The sequence below is a fragment of the Euprymna scolopes genome, chromosome 12, assembly GCF_053919585.1.
Source record: "Euprymna scolopes isolate OS-2025 chromosome 12, ASM5391958v1, whole genome shotgun sequence".
NCBI lineage: Eukaryota > Metazoa > Mollusca > Cephalopoda > Sepiida > Sepiolidae > Euprymna > Euprymna scolopes.
Window position 1 is genome coordinate 30115540 of NC_136493.1, and position 22461 is coordinate 30138000.

The window sequence follows — 22461 nt, forward strand, 5'->3', positions numbered from 1 at the left end:
ATGAGGAGCAGGGGAGTTGGGCAGACTCAGAGGTTCTCTAATACCAAAAAATAAAATCAGGAACAGGATCTCATTTGTACCACCAGTCAAGAGTTACTTTACTGAACTTATAATGCTAACCTAGGCGGGATGGGTTCCGTAGGACCCAGCACCGCCCATGCCATGCCTAAGGAGGGAACACGTATTGAAACTTGGCTCCTCGACGGATGCACAAACTAGTGCTGTGCACCCACCTCTTGTCAAATTCCACTCTAGGCAACCTCTTCCAATCGCATCTGATCTTTACTTTAAGCAAATGTTTAAAGTAAACTATCAGATCCCGATCAGGAACAGATGTCCCTTCGTGGACCAACTTGAGGCGCGCGATCCAAATGGTCATGCGCGCTACTGCTAGGATCGCCAGGAAAACCAAACTTTCCTCCCTGGGGAACGGCGGCTCCATGTTGTACACAAAAGTTCCTACGTCGAGATCGAGCAGACACTCGGCATCGATGCGAGCTGTTACCCCCTCGACGTACCTTAATAGGGGCTGTATCCGGCTGCAACTAAAAAACGCGTGCTCGATTGTTTCGGGCTCGCGTTCGTCACAGCACGGACAGAAGCGGCTGGTATGTTCTTTATACCGGAAAAGTACGTCGAAGTGGGGCAGCGCATTTCGGACCAGTCGCCAAGTCAGGGAGAATTCCGAGTTATTCAGAATCTCCCGTCCCGGCGCCCAACGCCATTGAGAACGGACAACCTCCATCGACCATCCCATCCGCCTACAAAGTGGATCCTTCGCGGTCTCCTCCACTAAATCCCGATACAGTTTCTTCCTTGGCTGATCGAGGACATTGGTCCCCGGCAAAGCTCTAAGAGCGGTTCGGCATTCGGAGAAGAACTTGGACTCCCCCTTCGGTCTACGACGACCTTCTACCGAAGGGTTGGGTTTGAGGTTGGGAAACGAGTTCTCAACCACAGGGACCCAAGGAGCGTCTCCTTCAAGCGAACGACCCAGGAAAGCCAATCTCTCGGCGTTTCTATGACACAAGAGACTGGGCTGACCCAGGCCTCCCTCGCTCGGATTTTGAACACAGACCTCTCTGCAGACATAATGCTTACCCTCGTTCCACAAAAGTGAATCGAGGCGCCCTTGTAAGCGGGTTAGTCGTTCTGCAGGGAGAGGAAGTACAGACAAACGGTAAAGGATGAGCGGAAAGACGTATGTAGCACACGCCTCCGCCCGACCCTTCAAGGACAATTTCCTTCCAATCCAAGTCTTTACTGACGATTTGACCTTAGACTGTACTTCCGACCAATTCTTTTCCAGCTGAAGTCCCGGTCCAAACCAGACACCGAGAATGCGGACCGGTCCATCGGTCCAGCTGAAAATACCTGGAAGCGAGTTTACCTCGGTCCAGGCCCCCAACCGCAGGCCAACAGACTTGCTACGGTTGAAGATGGCCCCTGTTACTTCTTCGTATCGAGCGAGCGCCTCGACCACCGCTTGAACGTCCGTGAGGCAAGACACGAACACGGTGACGTCATCGGCGAACGCGGAAACCCTGGCTCGTGTGCCTCCAGGGAGAGCTATTCCGCGCAGGACTGGTGTAGCCGCCTCGTCCCTTAACTTGCGAAGGAGGGGTTCCAACGCCAGGACATACAACAGAGGCGACAGCGGACAACCCTGTCGCACCGACCGAGAGACAGCGAATGACTCCGACAGCTTACCGTTGATCTGCACCGCTACCGTCGGCCTGTCATACAGAACAAAGATCCACTTGCGGAAGTCCGGATTAAATCCGGCGGCCTCTAGCACAGATCCTAGGAACCGATGGTCGACCCTATCGAATGCCTTGGACTGATCTAAACTGATCAGCGCGGCTTCGGCGTCGTCTTCTGTCCCCTCTATGATCGAGCGTATCAAGTGCAAATTGTCTTGAATCGATCTCCCCTTCACAGCATAAGTCTGGTCCGGTTCGATCAAGTCAGTGATGACAACCTGCAAGCGATTCGCAAGAATCTTTGCCAAAATCTTTAACTCTGTGTTTAGCAGAGTCAAGGGCCTAAAATCATCAAAGTTTTCCCTCCCACCATGCCGTTGACCTTTCCTCAGCAATGTGATCACACCCTTGGTCACCTGTCCAGGGATGGAACCCTGGGCAAACCAATGGTTGAACATATCCTTCAGAATAGGGACCAACATGGGCGACAGCCTCAAGTAAAACTCGTAGGGTAAACCATCAAGACCCGGGGATTTGTTATAGCCGACCTGCTTCAACGCAGTAATGACCTCATGTTCAGTAATAAGACCATCACAGCTAGCCGCCCGAGCCGCCGTGAGGCGGGGCGAGTCAGCCAAATAGCTGCCAAACTCATCAACCCTGAGTCCGGGTAGTTGGGTGAAGCGCACCGATAGATGCTCCCGAAACCCCTCGCAGATCTCCCGAGTCGATACTAAGGGGTGTCCTTCCAGGTTATGTACTTTACGAATGTACCCATCCGAACCGCGCCTTAAAGCAGCCTTACGCTCAACAGCGTCAACATTCACAGCCTCGTTAGAAACTTTCTTTAACCTAGCCCTAACTACTTGACCTTCATACCGCTCGCTAGCCAAGCGGTTGAGATCTTGTTTAGCTAGTGCTAACTCTAGGGGGTCCCCCCCCTCCACCGCCCGGGTCAGCTTATCCTCTAAACGCTTCTTTGCCTTAGCCTTATCTATCGCGAGGCGTTGGCTATACTGGACAGAGAAGCGCCTAATTTTGGCCTTGAGACTAACCCACCACTTACTCCCTGTAACCGCCCCCACTAAAGCCCGCTGAATTAGCTCAGTGACCTTCAACCGGTAGTCCTCCAGCTCCAACAAGGTGCTGTTGAACTTCCAGTATCCGGCCAGTTTAGGCCTAGCACTTAAGCTCAAACGGGCCATAACAAGTTTATGGTCCGAGTGTCCTAGCAAGTGGAACGTGGGGCAAGATAGGAAGTCTACATCACCTCTTCTAACTAACATCCGATCCAAGTAAGTGCTTGGATGGGAAGGCACTACAGGATGCCACGTCCACATCTCCCGCCCCGGATGATCCAGACGAAATCTGTCGACGAGATCGCACGAGGCCATCAGGTCAGACAGACTGCTGTCACACCACGCCGACCCGCTAGTCCCCCCGACCTTATCTATTTTGGGATCAAGGATTGCATTCCAATCCCCCATTAAACCTACCGTTCCGGATCCACTAAGAAGCCCTCCAACCGTCGAAAAAAGGTTGCCCTCTCTACAGCAGCATTGGGAGCATAAACAGCAACAATCCGAAAAACACTACAATTAACAGCAACATCAACAACAAGCGCCCGCCCGTCCTCGCCTGCGTGAACAACATTCACCGACGCTGACAGGGTGCGACTCACTAGCAAGGAGATTCCACGACTATAGGTATTGCCATATGCTGAGTAGACATCGTAATCGTTTACCAGCACCTGACAATCTGCGTCACAAACAAAGTGGGTCTCCTGGATAGCGGCAATATCTACCTTGAGGGACACCAAGTCTCTCACAACGCGCGAGGCCTTGCTTCGACACCTGATGCCCCTCACATTCAATGTAGCCAAGTTCAAAGACATGATCACTTACCTCAAGCACTGTCACAGACGGGTCTGAAATCCTGGGCAGTGAGGACATGGCAGGCCTGGCTAAGGCTGCCAGTAAGTAAATCCGATGAAGGTGATCCATCCTTGGCCACGCCCCCCACGTCCAGGGGGAAGGTTAGTTTGAGTGCCCTGTATAGCGATGGGTGTACATACATGGGGATTCTACCCTCACATTTGAAGAAAATGTTGGTCAGTGAAGGATGGTCCCTATCCACCAGCTGCTGGCCTGGGATCGCATTCTTCGCTGCCTTAATCATTGCCCACATTCCTCCAGTCCTACCGTCCTTGTTGACCCTAACGAAAGTGGTCAACAAGGGAGCGTCCTTGAATTTAGTGGGGTCTGTTACTAGGTCTCCACCGACTTTTTCAAAGTTTTTGAGTTTATTGTACCGGACCTTCTGTTGTCCTTTAAGGTCCGGAGCCGGTTGGAGAGGGTCTGTTTCACAAATCCTGCTTCCTGGCAGGAAGGGGAGCTTTTTGGTCCGTTCAGTGCGGACTTTGGAAGTGGGGGAGGGGACCTCTTTTGGTTGATGGGGAGGCTGAGCGCTTGGGGAGGGGGTAGCCTGCTCGTTTTCTTCTTTTTGGCTCCTGTCACGGGATGAGGGGCGGGAAGAGTTTCTTGGGGCCTTTATAGGAGAGGGGGAAGGTTGTTCGGGTTGCTGGGGTGTTGGGATCACAGGGGGCTCATCCTGTGTTGTTGTTGCGAGGGAGTCCTTCTCAGTCTCAGTGGGGGTAGGAGGGTTTGCGCGTGTCTTGCGGCTTTTCCTCCTCCTGGCCCTCCTGATCTCTGTTGCGCTCAGGGCCATAGAGACTGTTGTTGTCTCTTCCTCTGCCTCTGACGCGGCCTCCTCCTCAGATTCTGGTAGTTTCCTCTTGTTTGAGGAGGAGGGTGTCTGTGTGTCCATTTTCTCCGTCTCGCTCTTCGGTTGTTCTTGGTCTTGGGTGACTGTCTGCAAGGATGGCTGTTTGTTGATCTTGCCTTTCTTTACGACCGTCACCCAGCCTGTCGGTGCCTCTGGAGGATTTGCGGCCGGCGCGGGAGCAGCGGCTTGATTTGTTGTCACGCTTGTTCCCGCCGCTTTTGTGGGCTTCTTCCCTCCATTCCTCTTTGGACAGTCCTTCGCCATATGCCCTTGTTGTGTGCACAGCCAGCAATGAGGCCTCCTCCCTTCCACTATAAGGGAGAGTGTCCACTCTCCGAACTTGAGTGTGGCTGGGATGGCGTAGAATCCAGCCTTGTCCAGGACCATCTGTACTTTGTAGTCCCCGGTCATGATGTTTCTTAATCCGCGGACCGGGGTGACTTCCTCTACGTCTCCATACTGGCTTAGGATAGCCCCCAGTTGTTTGGCCTCCATATAGCAGGGGACGTTTAGAGCAGAAACATTTGCTCTCCTCTTGTTCATATAGATGGGTTGGAGCTTTATGTTCCTGCTCTGATGGCAGGTCCTGGACAGCCTGACTGCGTCTTCGGAGGTGGGGAGCAGAACATCCCACTGTGCGTAACTCCTTCTACAGATGTAGTTGGCGGGAATGTTCTGCTCCAGCAACACGTTCATCATGGTGTCCTTGTTGACGCCCGTCAGACCCCTTGTCTTGGTGTCTGAAGTTATCAGCGAGAGCACTCTTTTCTCCAGAACTTCCACTTGACCCGGGAGGGGTTGGATGTTGTTCCCCTGGGTATACTCCTTGTAAGTGGAGTCGAAGAGTGCTCTGTAGTCTTCAGGCGTCAACTTCCCTTGCTGCTCTTTGGGGCCCCATGCCGGTCCTCCATCCTGGTGGGTGTCAGCTGGACTCGGGTTGGGGGGCGTAGCTGGTGTTGTGGGGCTCTCTCCTGTTATGGGCATTTTTGGTTTCGGAACTGGGCCGTTACCAGGCAAAGTAGGCCATTGTGTCCTTGGCGTTGTTTCTTCCTGGCTTGGTTTGCTCTCCGGGCCGCTGTCCTTTCTTATTTTCTTTCTTTGCTGGGTGGCTGTTCCCTTGGGGGATGGAGGTGTCTCCCCTTCTGGTGCCGTGTTCCCAGCTGGAGCCTTGGTGGGTACTGTCAAGGGTGTCTCTCCTTCCAGCTTGCTTTTGTTACCACTGGCCGGAGAGTCACCCCTTTTCCGTATTTGGTCCTCTTGGGGAGTGTTGGGGGGCCAATCACTGTCTTCCCCGCCGAATAGTGAGCAGATGGAGGCTATTACGTCTTCATCCAGCGCCTCGGTTTGGTCCGCGGTGCTGTTCCCCTCCTTTTCTGTTGGGGAGTCGCCCTTTGGGGGAGCGGGGGATGGGTTCCCCGGTCTTCCTCCCTTGGTTCTGCCGTCCTGGGGTGCAGCTGGTTGGCTGGGTTCTGCACTTTCCCCAGCTATTGACTTAGCGGCAGCTTTTTCCGCTGGGTTGCCCTCGTGGGGAGCGGTTGCAGGTGCTTTTCGGGGGGTCGCCGCGGGCTGCGGCCCTACCCTCCCGCTTTCTTCCAAGGTCGCCGCGCGCCGGGGCCCTACCTTGTTTCCTGGCGCCGTCTCGCCGGGAGATGCATCAGCTCCCTCACATAGGGAGTCGTTCGCAGTTGAGATGCTGCGCATTTGGGGTGACGTACCCCTCCTGCCTGGCATCGTGGCGGTTGCACTGGCCGCTGGCGCGGACCAAAGTGTAGTGGGGGAAAAGAAAACCCAGGGGAATGGAGGGGGAGGAGGGGGAGGAGCGGACTTTGAAGAAATTAGAGTTTTTGACTTCCCCTCACGGGGATGTCGGGTTAGCAGCTCAGATCCCATTGCGAGGGGGGAGAGCAGAGAAGAAAGACGCAGTGGGTGCTAGCGGGTCAGAGTGCCGCGTCGCAATTAAGAGAGAGAGGGGATAGGCATCCCTGCCCACAGAGGGGAGCAGAAACGAAGCACCCGCCCTACCCCACGTCACCCTACCCACTAACTTACCCCAACGGAAGCGAGAAAGAGAACCCTGTCTGCTCGATCCACTGGGAGAGCAGCGAAGATAGACAAAGTTTGGGCCTGGCAGGTCAGAGTGCTGCTCAGGCAATTAAGTGTTGAGAAATTAGACCATCCCAGTCTCGAGAAGTGAGACCGAAACGAAGAAAAAACAACATGCAAAAACAACAAATGAAAAAAGAAGGTCTCAACTACCAGCGATAGTGGTGTTGGTCCCGAGATTCCAGTCTCCCAAAAGAGGGGATCGGTTTCCGGGTCCAAGCTCCCACAAATGTGGAGTCGGTCTTCTAGGTCCTGACTCCCCAAAGGAGGGGGTCGGTCCTTGCTAACAAAAGTTAGTAAGAAAAAACACCTTAACCTAGCCCGAAAGCCCGGTGGTGGGTCAAGTTTAGTAACTGAGAGAACAGATACTACACTTTGATCTTGTTTATATATTTTATTGAGAAAGAAAAAATTGAACATAAAAAACGTACAAAAAATTCAATTCAACAAAATTAGGCACAAGGCCCTACAAGAAGTTGGGAGGGGGAGGGTACAGGGTCTTTTTGACTATGTAACAGATGAGACTTTGACGTCTTACTCTTGACTGGCAACATTTACCAAAATACCTCAATCACTCTGTGGATCCTAATCTAACTAATAACCCCAGCGTTCAATGTAAAATTTAACTATGTACAATTTGTATATTCATTTCTGTATGTTGTGTGTGCATTTTTTTTTTTTTTTTTTTTTTTTTTTTTTGTGTGTGTGTGTATGTGTGAGAAAATAAAGTTCGATTTCATTAGAAAGAGTTCTTGAATTAATTGGCATAAAATGTTCCTGGAGTGGGAAAAAACTAATGAAAATGTTCATTTCAAAAATAAGGAAAAAACTACTAATGTGTTGTTAGTAAGACCCCCCTGTACTATTCTATGTGGCTAGATCCCCCACTGTTTTCCGGGGAACCGAAAACAAGCAGAGCATCCCTAATGGGGTTTGGGGAAGTGGCCTTAATGGAGGTGGGAGAAAATAAAGCAACGGATGGAGGGGGTAGGAAGGTGACCTCTGAGTAGGGGGATGACCGGGGGCATCAGAAAATAAAGATGAGGAGCAGGGGGGTTGGGCAGACTCAGAGGTTCTCTAATACCAAAAAATAAAATCAGGAACAGGATCTCATTTGTACCACCAGTCAAGAGTTACTTTACTGAACTTATAATGCTAACCTAGGTGGGATGGGTTCCGTAGGACCCAGCACCGCCCATGCCATGCCTAAGGAGGGAACACGTATTGAAACTTGGCTCCTCGACGGATGCACAAACTAGTGCTGTGCACCCACCTCTTGTCAAATTCCACTCTAGGCAACCTCTTCCAATCGCATCTGATCTTTACTTTAAGCAAATGTTTAAAGTAAACGATCAGATCCCGATCAGGAACAGATGTCCCTTCGTGGACCAACTTGAGGCGCGCGATCCAAATGGTCATGCGCGCTACTGCTAGGATCGCCAGGAAAACCAAACTTTCCTCCCTGGGGAACGGCGGCTCCATGTTGTACACAAAAGTTCCTACGTCGAGATCGAGCAGACACTCGGCATCGATGCGAGCTGTTACCCCCTCGACATACTTTAATAGGGGCTGTATCCGGCTGCAACTAAAAAACGCATGCTCGATTGTTTCGGACTCGCGTTCGTCACAGCACGGACAGAAGCGACTGGTATGTTCTTTATACCGGAAAAGTACGTCGAAGAGGGGCAGCGCATTTCGGACCAGTCGCCAAGTCAGGGAGAATTCCGAGTTATTCAGAACCTCCCGTCCCGGCGCCCAACGCCATTGAGAACGGACGACCTCCATCGACCATCCCATCCGCCTACAAAGTGGATCCTTCGCGGTCCCCTCCACTAAATCCCGATACAGTTTCTTCCTTGGCTGATCGAGGACATTGGTCCCCGGCAAAGCTCTAAGAGCGGTTCGGCATTCGGAGAAGAACTTGGACTCCCCCTTCGGTCTACGACGACCTTCAACCGAAGGGTTGGGTTTGAGATTGGGAAACGAGTTCTCAACCACAGGGACCCAAGGAGCGTCTCCTTCAAGCGAACGACTCAGGAAAGCCAATCTCTCGGCGTTTCTATGACACAAGAGACTGGGCTGACCCAGGCCTCCCTCGCTCGGATTTTGAACACAGACCTCTCTGCAGACATAATGCTTACCCTCGTTCCACAAAAGTGAATCGAGGCGCCCTTGTAAGCGGGTTAGTCGTTCTGCAGGGAGAGGAAGTACACACAAACGGTAAAGGATGAGCGGAAAGACGTATGTAGCACACGCCTCCGCCCGACCCTTCAAGGACAATTTCCTTCCAATCCAAGTCTTTACTGACGATTTGACCTTAGACTGTACTTCCGACCAATTCTTTTCCAGCTGAAGTCCCGGTCCAAACCAGACACCGAGAATGCGGACCGGTCCATCGGTCCAGCTGAAAATACCTGGAAGCGAGTTTACCCCGGTCCAGGCCCCCAACCGCAGGCCAACAGACTTGCTACGGTTGAAGATGGCCCCTGTTACTTCTTCGTATCGAGCGAGCGCCTCGACCACCGTTTGAACGTCCGTGAGGCAAGACACGAACACGGTGACGTCATCGGCGAACGCGGAAACCCTGGCTCGTGTGCCTCCAGGGAGAGCTATCCCGCGCAGGACTGGTGTAGCCGCCTCGTCCCTTAACTTGCGAAGGAGGGGTTCCAACGCCAGGACATACAACAGAGGCGACAGCGGACAACCCTGTCGCACCGACCGAGAGACAGCGAATGACTCCGACAGCTTACCGTTGATCTGCACCGCTACCGTCGGCCTGTCATACAGAACAAAGATCCACTTGCGGAAGTCCGGATTAAATCCGGCAGCCTCTAGCACAGATCCTAGGAACCGATGGTCGACCCTATCGAATGCCTTGGACTGATCCAAACTGATCAGCGCGGCTTCGGCGTCGTCTTCTGTCCCCTCTATGATCGAGCGTATCAAGTGCAAATTGTCTTGAATCGATCTCCCCTTCACAGCATAAGTCTGGTCCGGTTCGATCAAGTCAGTGATGACAACCTGCAAGCGATTCGCAAGAATCTTTGCCAAAATCTTTAACTCTGTGTTTAGCAGAGTCAAGGGCCTAAAATCATCAAAGTTTTCCCTCCCACCATGCCGTTGACCTTTCCTCAGCAATGTGATCACACCCTTGGTCACCTGTCCAGGGATGGAACCCTGGGCAAACCAATGGTTGAACATATCCTTCAGAATAGGGACCAACATGGGCGACAGCCTCAAGTAAAACTCGTAGGGTAAACCATCAAGCCCCGGGGATTTGTTATAGCCGACCTGCTTCAACGCAGTAATGACCTCATGTTCAGTAATAAGACCATCACAGCTAGCCGCCCGAGCCGCCGTGAGGCGGGGCGAGTCAGCCAAATAGCTGCCAAACTCATCAACCCTGAGTCCGGGTAGTTGGGTGAAGCGCACCGATAGATGCTCCCGAAACCCCTCGCAGATCTCCCGAGTCGATACTAAGGGGTGTCCTTCCAGGTTATGTACTTTACGAATGTACCCATCCGAACCGCGCCTTAAAGCAGCCTTACGCTCAACAGCGTCAACATTCACAGCCTCGTTAGAAACTTTCTTTAACCTAGCCCTAACTACTTGACCTTCATACCGCTCGCTAGCCAAGCGGTTGAGATCTTGTTTAGCTAGTGCTAACTCTAGGGGGTCCCCCCCCTCCACCGCCTGGGTCAGCTTATCCTCTAAACGCTTCTTTGCCTTAGCCTTATCTATCGCGAGGCGTTGGCTATACTGGACAGAGAAGCGCCTAATTTTGGCCTTGAGACTAACCCACCACTTACTCCCTGTAACCGCCCCCACTAAAGCCCGCTGAATTAGCTCAGTGACATTCAACCGGTAGTCCTCCAGCTCCAACAAGGTGCTGTTGAACTTCCAGTATCCGGCCAGTTTAGGCCTAGCGCTTAAGCTCAAACGGGCCATAACAAGTTTATGGTCCGAGTGTCCTAGCAAGTGGAACGTGGGGCAAGATAGGAAGTCTACATCGCCTCTTCTAACTAACATCCGATCCAAGTAAGTGCTTGGATGGGAAGGCACTACAGGATGCCACGTCCACATCTCCCGCCCCGGATGATCCAGACGAAATCTGTCGACGAGATCGCACGAGGCCATCAGGTCAGACAGACTGCTGTCACACCACGCCGACCCGCTAGTCCCCCCGACCTTATCTATTTTGGGATCAAGGATTGCATTCCAATCCCCCATTAAAACTAACCGTTCCGGATCCACTAAGAAGCCCTCCAACCGTCGAAAAAAGGTTGCCCTCTCTACAGCAGCATTGGGAGCATAAACAGCAACAATCCGAAAAACACTACAATTAACAGCAACATCAACAACAAGCGCCCGCCCGTCCTCGCCTGCGTGAACAACATTCACCGACGCTGACAGGGTGCGACTCACTAGCAAGGAGATTCCACGACTATAGGTATTGCCATATGCTGAGTAGACATCGTAATCGTTTACCAGCACCTGACAATCCGCGTCACAAACAAAGTGGGTCTCCTGGATAGCGGCAATATCTACCTTGAGGGACACCAAGTCTCTCACAACGCGCGAGGCCTTGCTTCGACACCTGATGCCCCTCACATTCAATGTAGCCAAGTTCAAAGACATGATCACTTACCTCAAGCACTGTCACAGACGGGTCTGAAATCCTGGGCAGTGAGGACATGGCAGGCCTGGCCAAGGCTGCCGGTAAGTAAATCCGATGAAGGTGATCCATCCTTGGCCACGCCCCCCACGTCCAGGGGGAAGGTTAGTTTGAGTGCCCTGTATAGCGATGGGTGTACATACATGGGGATTCTACCCTCACATTTGAAGAAAATGTTGGTCAGTGAAGGATGGTCCCTATCCACCAGCTGCTGGCCTGGGATCGCATTCTTCGCTGCCTTAATCATTGCCCACATTCCTCCAGTCCTACCGTCCTTGTTGACCCTAACGAAAGTGGTCAACAAGGGAGCGTCCTTGAATTTAGTGGGGTCTGTTACTAGGTCTCCACCGACCTTTTCAAAGTTTTTGAGTTTATTGTACCGGACCTTCTGTTGTCCTTTAAGGTCCGGAGCCGGTTGGAGAGGGTCTGTTTCACAAATCCTGCTTCCTGGCAGGAAGGGGAGCTTTTTGGTCCGTTCAGTGCGGACTTTGGGAGTGGGGGAGGGGACCTCTTTTGGTTGATGGGGAGGCTGAGCGCTTGGGGAGGGGGTAGCTTGCTCGTTTTCTTCTTTTTGGCTCCTGTCACGGGATGAGGGGCGGGAAGAGTTTCTTGGGGCCTTTATAGGAGAGGGGGAAGGTTGTTCGGGTTGCTGGGGTGTTGGGAACACAAGGGGCTCATCCTGTGTTGTTGTTGCGAGGGAGTCCTTCTCAGTCTCAGTGGGGGTAGGAGGGTTTGCGCGTGTCTTGCGGCTTTTCCTCCTCCTGGCCCTCCTGATCTCTGTTGCGCTCAGGGCCATAGAGACTGTTGTTGTCTCTTCCTCTGCCTCTGACGCGGCCTCCTCCTCAGATTCTGGTAGTTTCCTCTTGTTTGAGGAGGAGGATGTCTGTGTGTCCATTTTCTCCGTCTCGCTCTTCGGTTGTTCTTGGTCTTGGGTGACTGTCTGCAAGGATGGCTGTTTGTTGATCTTGCCTTTCTTTACGACCGTCACCCAGCCTGTCGGTGCCTCTGGAGGATTTGCGGCCGGCGCGGGAGCAGCGGCTTGATTTGTTGTCACGCTTGTTCCCGCCGCTTTTGTGGGCTTCTTCCCTCCATTCCTCTTTGGACAGTCCTTCGCCATATGCCCTTGTTGTGTGCACAGCCAGCAATGAGGCCTCCTCCCTTCCACTATAAGGGAGAGTGTCCACTCTCCGAACTTGAGTGTGGCTGGGATGGCGTAGAATCCAGCCTTGTCCAGGACCATCTGTACTTTGTAGTCCCCGGTCATGATGTTTCTTAATCCGCGGACCGGGGTGACTTCCTCTACGTCTCCATACTGGCTTAGGATAGCCCCCAGTTGTTTGGCCTCCATATAGCAGGGGACGTTTAGAGCAGAAACATTTGCTCTCCTCTTGTTCATATAGATGGGTTGGAGCTTTATGTTCCTGCTCTGATGGCAGGTCCTGGACAGCCTGACTGCGTCTTCGGAGGTGGGGAGCAGAACATCCCACTGTGCGTAACTCCTTCTACAGATGTAGTTGGCGGGAATGTTCTGCTCCAGCAACACGTTCATCATGGTGTCCTTGTTGACGCCCGTCAGACCCCTTGTCTTGGTGTCTGAAGTTATCAGCGAGAGCACTCTTTTCTCCAGAACTTCCACTTGACCCGGGAGGGGTTGGATGTTGTTCCCCTGGGTATACTCCTTGTAAGTGGAGTCGAAGAGTGCTCTGTAGTCTTCGGGCGTCAACTTCCCTTGCTGCTCTTTGGGGCCCCATGCCGGTCCTCCATCCTGGTGGGTGTCAGCTGGACTCGGGTTGGGGGGCGTAGCTGGTGTTGTGGGGCTCTCTCTTGTTATGGGCATTTTTGGCTTCGGAACTGGGCCGTTACCAGGCAAAGTAGGCCATTGTGTCCTTGGCGTTGTTTCGTCCTGGCTTGGTTTGCTCTCCGGGCCGCTCCCCTTTCTTATTTTCTTCCTTTGCTGGGTGGCTGTCCCCTTGGGGGATGGAGGTGTCTCCCCTTCTGGTGCCGTGTTCCCAGCTGGAGCCTTGGTGGGTACTGTCAAGGGTGTCTCTCCTTCCAGCTTGCTTTTGTTACTACTGGCCGGAGAGTCACCCCTTTTCCGTATTTGGTCCTCTTGGGGAGTGTTGGGGGGCCAATCACTGTCTTCCCCGCCGAATAGTGAGCAGATGGAGGCTATTACGTCTTCATCCAGCGCCTCGGTTTGGTCCGCGGTGCTGATTTCCTCCTTTTCTGTTGGGGAGTCGCTCTTTGGGGGAGCGGGGGATGGGTTCCCCGGTCTTCCTCCCTTGGTTCTGCCGTCCTGGGGTGCAGCTGGTTGGCTGGGTTCTGCACTTTCCCCAGCTAGTGACTTAACGGCAGCTTTTTCCGCTGGGTTGCCCTCGTGGGGAGCGGTTGCAGGTGCTTTTCGGGGGGTCGCCGCGGGCTGCGGCCCTACCCTCCCGCTTTCTTCCAAGGTCGCCGCGCGCCGGGGCCCTACCTTGTTTCCTGGCGCCGTCTCGCCGGGAGATGCATCAGCTCCCTCACATAGGGAGTCGTTAGCAGTTGAGATGCTGCGCATTTGGGGTGACGTACCCCTCCTGCCTGGCATCGTGGCGGTTGCACTGGCCGCTGGCGCGGACCAAAGTGTAGTGGGGGAAAAGAAAACCCAGGGGAATGGAGGGGGAGGAGGGGGAGGAGCGGACTTTGAAGAAATTAGAGTTTTTGACTTCCCCTCACGGGGATGTCGGGTTAGCAGCTCAGATCCCCCCGCGAGGGGGGAGAGCAGAGAAGAAAGACGCAGTGGGTGCTAGCGGGTCAGAGTGCCGCGTCGCAATTAAGAGAGAGAGGGGATAGGCATCCCTGCCCACAGAGGGGAGCAGAAACGAAGCACCCGCCCTACCCCACGTCACCCTACCCACTAACTACCCCAACGGAAGCGAGAAAGAGAACCCTGTCTGCTCGATCCACTGGGAGAGCAGCGAAGATAGACAAAGTTTGGGCCTGGCAGGTCAGAGTGCTGCTCAGGCAATTAAGTGTGGAGAAATTAGACCATCCCCTGTCTCTAGAGGGAAGAGACCGGACGAAGAAAAAACGCATGCAAAAAAAACAACAAAAGCAGGTCTCAACTACCAGCTAGTGGTGCTGGTCCCGAGATTCCAGTCTCCCAAAAAAGGGGATCGGTTTCCGGGTCCAAGCTCCCACAAATGTGGAGTCGGTCCTTTAGGTCCTGACTCCCCAAAGGAGGGGGTCGGTCCTTGCTAACGAAAGTTAGTATGAAAACACCTTAACCTAGCCCGAAAGCCCGGTGGCGGAAAGTTTAGTAACTGAGAGAACAGATACTACACTTTGATCTTGTTTATATATTTTATTGAGAAAGAAAAAATTGAACATAAAAAACGTACAAAAAATTCAATTCAACAAAATTAGGCACAAGGCCCTACAAGAAATTGGGAGGGGGAGGGTACAGGGTCTTTTTGACTATGTAACAGATGAGACTTTGAAGTCTTACTCTTGACTGGCAACATTTACCAAAATACCTCAATCACTCTGTGGATCCTAATCTAACTAATAACCCCAGCGTTCAATGTAAAATTTAACTATGTACAATTTTTATATTCATTTCTGTATGTTGTGTGTGCATTTTTTTTTTTTTTTTTTTTTTTTTTTTGTGTGTGTGTATGTGTGAGAAAATAAAGTTCGATTTCATTACTACACTTTGATCTTGGCCCGAAGGCCACGGAGGTCCCTCTTCTTGCGAAGAAGTGGGGCTCTCACTACCCTGTTAGAAAATTATTTACACCCTAGAGTAACCTGTATCTCTACAAGGCCACCACCATTCGCCCATGCATGGAGTATTGTTATCACATCTCAGCCGGCACATCTGCCACTAGTCTTTTGCTTTTAGACAGGGTCTCAAAAAAGTCTCTCCAACCTAATATGTCCCACACTATCAATCAAACTCCGACCTCTGTCCCATCACCGAAATGTTGCATCCCTGTGCCTGTTTTACGAGTATTTTAATGGAATGTGCGTCAACTAACTCCAAGCATTTGTACCTCCTCAATGTAAATACCTCTGACTAACCTGAAAAGCAGCAAAATCCCACCCCTATGCTGTAGAGATCCCTTCTACTCAAACAGTTTCTTTCTTCGAACTGCTAGACTTTGGTATACCTTCCTGGACCCTTGCTTTCCGAACTGTACTGACATGCAGAAGTTCAAGTGTAATGTGAACAGACATCTTGTTGCTCAATTCTTTTCATATTCTTCCTGCAAATTTGGTCCCAAATAGTAGCCCCTTACTGACCTTTAGGCTAAGATCACAGTGTAATATCTTTTCTGATGGTACACTCAAGTTAACTTTTGCTTAGTCAATGTAGGGGAAATCTTTCTATACTAAGGCAATTTTTATTTTTTCCTGCTTCCCTTTTTGGAGAGCTGGTTTTCTACCACATTAAAAACGACCTTGTGTCATATTTTGCTTTTCTGATGAAGCAAATAAATACCAATAGTAGCCCCTTACATCAAAGTGGCTTTGCCCCTTGTTTGGAGGTGATATAAAAGTAAAAAGAAAACAAAACATATCAGTTGAGGATAAACGAGGAAAAAGCTGTCTGAGAAAGACTTGGATGACTTCAAGCAATGACACATTGAAGTAAACCAAAATGACTTCATGCCACCATGGTCGACGTGCAACCTACATCTGATGTGAATGAAACGTCTATAATATAAATCTCACCTGTCTATTTAAATGTATGTATGTATGTATGTATGTATGTATGTATGTATGTATGTATGTATGCATGTATCTTTGATTAATCCTTCAGGGAGACTACCCGCCCTCCTCACCAAACAAGTCTGGTGGGGGAACCAGTTTAGTCGCCGGTGACCCGACCATGGGGCAGATAGTACTGGGTTACATGGTACCAGTAGCATATGACATGACCTGACACAGGGCGAATGAACCCTTTTTCTGGGTCAACGGCCAACTAGCACCGTGTATATTTGTGTGTGTGTATATGTGTATTGGGGTGGAGACGGCTCCCCTAAGCCATGGTGAAGGCAACCTTTCTAGGAGAAGCAAATCTCTGATTTAAAAAACCATAAAGCGGGAGACCAGTACCCGCATTAAGCTGGTCTGCAGTTTAATTTGTTGCTGGCTATCTTGCTCTTGCTTGTTGCTGGATCCCAACATTTTGAACCGAGAGAGAGACTTAGCTGTCGTACAAAGCTAAGACTCTGTAACATCATCTTTGTATAGATACTCCCTCAGGCATTTGGGCTCATGGATTTTAAATGTCTGAGGGAGTGGCACTCGTCTGACAAGACGCTGCAATCATCATCATGTATGTATGTATGTATCTTTGATTATACATAGAAGTGATCATCAAGAATGTGCTGCTAGTGGCGCACATGTCTGCACAATGTGTGCCAAAGAATGCCAGAGTTTGGCAGGGTTTGAAACCCACCTTCGTGCACCCCATCACTGATTTATTTTTGTGTTTCTGTATATCTTTTTTTTGTGCAATATCAAGTAAGGGCAATGCTCGAAAACGAATTTGCTGCCATCATGTAAGTATGTATATACGTATGTATGTATGTGTATCTGCCTAAAACTTTTGACAGAGGCGACAGATTTTCAGGAAATTGGTATCATTTTGAAGCTCGACCCTTCGGACGATAAATATCGAAAAATTGTCCAAAAACATAAATTCCTTCACCCTCAACTGGGCACTTTTCTACAGGCAGGGGTCACTTTTTCCGCAGATATTTTCAAAAGTTATCCCCCTCTTTTCAATTGTCTAGCCTTAATTTAAAACTACGTCACTTCCGGTTTGGCGATGGGCGTAACAGCAAAGATGTCACGTTCTTTGGGGTTTTTTTTTTACATTCTTTTCCTCCTTCACGGTACGGGTTCGATCCTGCGTGCCAACTAACACTTTTTTTTTTTTTTTGCTCAACACACACCTCCAAACACTCGGGCAACGCCGGGCACCCAGGCTAATATTAAAAAAAGAAGAAAAAAGTAGCTATCTTTAGTATGCAGACGATATGCTGTCCAATAATAAATAAAGACAACTTGTAAAATAATCACAAGAACTCATCTTACTACCACAACTACAAAGAACTTTTTTTATTCGTGTTTACCTCTAACAAGGCATATCGCCACTTGGACGTCAGATTAACAAGATGTTTGTTTATGTTACATTTAAACTTTTGCATATCAGTACAGTAAGAGTAGCAGGTAGTAGGAAGGGAATTCCAAAGTCTAGCTGTTTGAGGGAAGAGAAACTAACAGAATAGAAAGCTTTCTGGCATTTAAGGACCTCAGCAGTAAATGGGGTGAGATTTTGTTGCTAAGCGGGTTTGTCAAGGATATGTACGCTGATGGGGGACACAAGTACAAAGAGTTCATCAGAGCACATTCCATTAAAATATTTGTAAAACAGGCATAGAATGCAACATTGCAGCGATGAGACAAAGGTTGGAGCTTAGTTGATAAAGTGGGATATATTAGATTAGATTGAAGACTCTTTTTTGGACCCTATCCAAGAGGGAGAGGCTAGTGGTAGATGCACCAGCCCAGATGTGGCAACAATACTCCATGCATAGGCGAATGGTGGCCTTATAGAGGTGCAGTATACTCTCAGGTGTAAGTAGTCTTCTAGCTCGATAGAGGGAACCCACTTTTTTTTGCAGCAGCCTTCACAATGTCCTCAATATATTTGTTCCAGTTCATATTGCTATGGTTTCTTTCCTCATGTGCCTAGCACATTTTCCTGAGCAGAGTTTCTTTCCATCTTCAACAACTATTTTACTGTCTTTTAATTCAGTCAAAGTTCTCAGGAGTCAAGGGGCTCCCATCCAAGAGTTAACACTTGATCGCAATATGAGATACATAGATATTTGAATATTCCATCACTGAGTTTGTAAACCAACTTCCATGTATAAACGTACAATTACACCTTCATAAAAGTAACATGTTTAGTCGACTAACACCTGCCAGATTCCAATTTTTTTTTTTAAATTTGGACTGGTCACCAGCTATTTTTACCAGCTAAATCAAATTTGTTTCACAGATCCATATACCATATATACCAAGTTTCACGTCTGTAGACCAAAAATTGACTGAGTAATTTGGTAGAGACCGTTCTGCACACAAACAGACAGACACACAGAAAGGTTCACTTTTATATATATATAAATATAAACAAATATTGCTTACACTATCTTCATTTTCTTCTTCAAAACCGGCATTAATATGGCGTGCTTTTTCTTTTATTTAACACCGGCATCTGGCGACATAACGACGGAATATTGAATTTTTTAAATCTTTAAATTCATTTGCTTAAAAAACAATAGAGTTTGGAAAACAATATTTTGTGTGGTTATTCTCAATGTTATTTGACAACTTTTTCTGCATAGATATAGTCGTAATACCTACCCTAATATGTGTGTGTGTGTGTGTGTGTGTGTGTGTGTGTGTGTGTGTGTGTGTGTGTGTGTGTGTGTGTGTGTGTGAAGCGATGCTCTTTGTGTAAACAAATTGAGCTTAGGTATTTAAACAATGTCTAAACATTGTTAATTCACTGCCCACATAGCAGCAGCCATATAGCACAATGGTTAGAAGCTCCGACTGTCGTGTGGGCGATCGGGTTTCGATCCTGGCTTGAGGTAGTAGTTGCTTGTCTAGCTGCACTGATGAGCTGCGAAACAGTACTGTATGTGGATGACTATATATATATATATATATATATATATATATATATATATATATATATATTGAAAAATGTCCATTATTTATTAATTTTTTATTTTATCATTTTTTTGAATTTTCTAATTTAACTAGACTACCCGTGACCGGTTGGGTCAGTATGTTATATTAGTTATGGAATTAATGTATAAGCATGACACTTGTGCCATAAAGAAAATAGGTTTTTGTGACATAACAGAAACATTTCTTTGAAAGTATATTAAAATGAAAAAAGAATATAGATAAATTTCTATGAGTCGTTCCGTTTATAATTGTTTATTTTTGAAAAAAAAAACTTCCAGCCATTGAATTATAAGTGGTTTGCCATACTTATAGGTAAATGTGCACTGAACAGATACCATAATACTTAAAGTAGAATTCAAATTTTGATATATCTTTAATTTAAACGTGAAAAAAAAAAAATTGGGACGCTGAAAACGTACACAGTAAAACAATATGTTTTATTGTCGCGTTGATTATTTAGTATAATATATATCGTATACATGAAACAGGTCGATGATTATACATATTATGTGTACTCACGGTTTTCGTTTGCTTCCCATATCTTGAAATTCTTTATTCAATAAATTTAAGATATTCACTTTTCTCAGGACGTCCGTTTGTTCGATCAAAACCGGTGCAGCGATTTGTGTTTATTTGCTTACGCTGTTATGGGTTTATGCTTATGTACGCATGCGCAACCGGAAGTTGTAAACTGAATGTTGGGTTACAACACCTGTTACAAGGTCATTTGAGTTTCATAATTATATAGCTTGTGCAATATTGATTTTATAATTATATAGCTTGTGCAATATTGATTTTATAAAATGGCAGCAGAAAAAGGCCCTCCTGCAAAAAATAAAAAATAATAAAAATAAAAAAAATAGAAGTAAGATAATACAGTGAGGGTTTCTTTTTATTAAAATTTGTGAAACAAGTTGGTTGCAATAGACCAGTTTGTATTGAATGTGGTTTTGTTATCAGTAATGATTATATGAAGAAGACAAAGTTATAGATTCACCAGAAAACAAAGCATTCATTATCTTGGTAGAGAACAAGAATATTTTGAGTTAAAATTGAAATCTCAACCTGTAAAATTAGTTGACTTCTCGAAAGTGAATGCTTCTCAGGCTAAAACATTAATATTTGTCAGAAATGATTGCTAAAGTAGGTGCACCACAAAGATACAGAGAAAAACTGATTAAACCTGCTATGCTAGCTTGTGTTGGAGATCTTATTGGCAAAGAAAGTGCAGCACTCAGCAGTGCTGGAAAAATACCTCTGTCAAGAGCAACAGTAATGAGAAGGCAAGATGAAAAAGGCAGAATGTTCAAGATAAATTCATAGAAATTCTTTAAAAAAATAAATTTTTCATACAAATTGATGAAACAACAATTCATAATCAAGCAATGTCAGGTTTATATCAGAATGACATCAGAGAAGAAATGCTATTTTTTTAAAGTTTGCCAGAGAGAACAAGTGGTGGAGATATCTTTTCAATTATTTGAATAATAACAATATTCCATTTCTGAATTTTTTGAGATGAGGATTGGTTATTCGTATTATTTGGATTCATCGGACTACTGTTCTCATCTTGAGTGTTATTTTTCACAATGTTTCAGTCAATGTAGACTCCGACCTTCTTCGGGGGTATCTTGTCGAACTCAGGGATGTTTCTGTCAAACTCGGGAATTTGGATGAAATTTTGAGCGGAACTCTTTATTTACTTCACGGGGAGGGGGAGGGGTAACGTTCTTTTGTTCCATCAACCATGACTGGATAGAGGTCCTAAGTAATTTGCAACTCTAACCACTGCACAACGGGTCCTTGTTAGAGTTACTTGGAAAAATCAATTGTAAAAAATGATATTCTCCTAAAAGTTGAAGGTTCAATCCTTAGCGTGGATGACCGAAAAATACAATTGCGAATTACTTATCCAGATTGATTCTATAGTACTACGTATGCAATCGGCATAAACTGAAATATCATGTTTAAGCATATTGTATGACCGGGCAACGCCGAGCTGCCAGCTAGTTTATTAATGCAAACAACTCCGGTTTATATGAAAGCTGTTTTACACCTATAACAACTTGCAATTTCCGCCTATAACTTTGTTTGTAGAACACCGGTAATCATTCCGCCACACACTGATCTGCCATGGCACTACGGTTGAGAAGCATTGCCTTAGACAGACAAGTGTGAAACATTCCTTCTCCTCCTCCTAATCCACTACCCTCATCCTAAGCAACAACCAAGATAGCGTGAATGTTCCCATTCTCCAGTTAAAAACCATTTCTGGCCTGCCACTGTCTAAGACCGAGGACAGAACAGATGAATTCCGGTCCCAAAACAAATACCACATCTTCCTCTCAACCTACATGAAAAATGTGGTGGATAAACCAGGCATAGACTGGCGTTTCTTTTCTTTTTTTTTTTTTTTTTACCAAATATGATTGGATTGTAAAAAGTGTTACTAAATTTTGCCACAAATTGTATTTCATTAAATAGATGTGCACAGAAAAAAATATTTTTTTGCAAAAATTTCCGTTACGTTCCCAGGGGCTCAAAAGAGGTCAAAAATGCCTCAAAAATGGTCAAAAATGACACGTTTTGCCCCATAACTTTTGATCCATCCATTAGATTTTTCTGAAACTTGGCCAAAATAAGGAACCCACTGTTCTTAACATAAATCCAGTATGGATGACCATGGCAAAATTCTGTTTCGCGTCCTCTTTTAGTGCTAAAAACGTCCCATTTTTTGGCTCTTTTTTCATATTTTTCAACAAAAACTTGATACGAGGGGCGTGCAATAAGTAATGCCCCTGACCCACTTCTAGTTGTCTGATCTAGCTGAAATTTTGCATGTGCAATGATTTATATCTCTACGGGTTATCTGGCAAATTACAGCTCTGAACTAATTGTGGTTTCTGTTTTACAGGTGTTTGAACTGAGTCAGGTGTGAAATGGAGCCTGTTGAATGTCGAGCAGTGATCCGGTTTTTGTATTTGAAAGGACGCACACCACAGGAGACTTTTGATGAAATGAAAGAAACTTATGGTGATAGTGCCCCGTCATATGACCTTGTAAAATGCTGGCATCGTGAATTCAAACATGGCCGGAAGTCTGTGGAAACAGCTCCCAGACCTGGTTGCCCCCCCCCCACTTCTGCCATTGATGAGGTATCTGTCCGTCAAGTTGAGGCTGCCATTTTGGAAGATCGGCACATTACTATTCGACAAATAGCCCAAGATGTCAAGATTAGTACAGGGTCTGTGGAAACTATCATTCATGACCATTTGCATATGCATAAGGTGTCTGCCAGATGGATTCTCAGGTTGCTCACACCATTCCAGAAGCGAGAACGCGTCAAGTGCTCGAGGATGAATTTGGAGATGTGCCAAGAAAATGAGTCAAAGTTTTTCAAAAGACTGATTACACAGGATGAAACCTGGGTCCCTCACTATGATC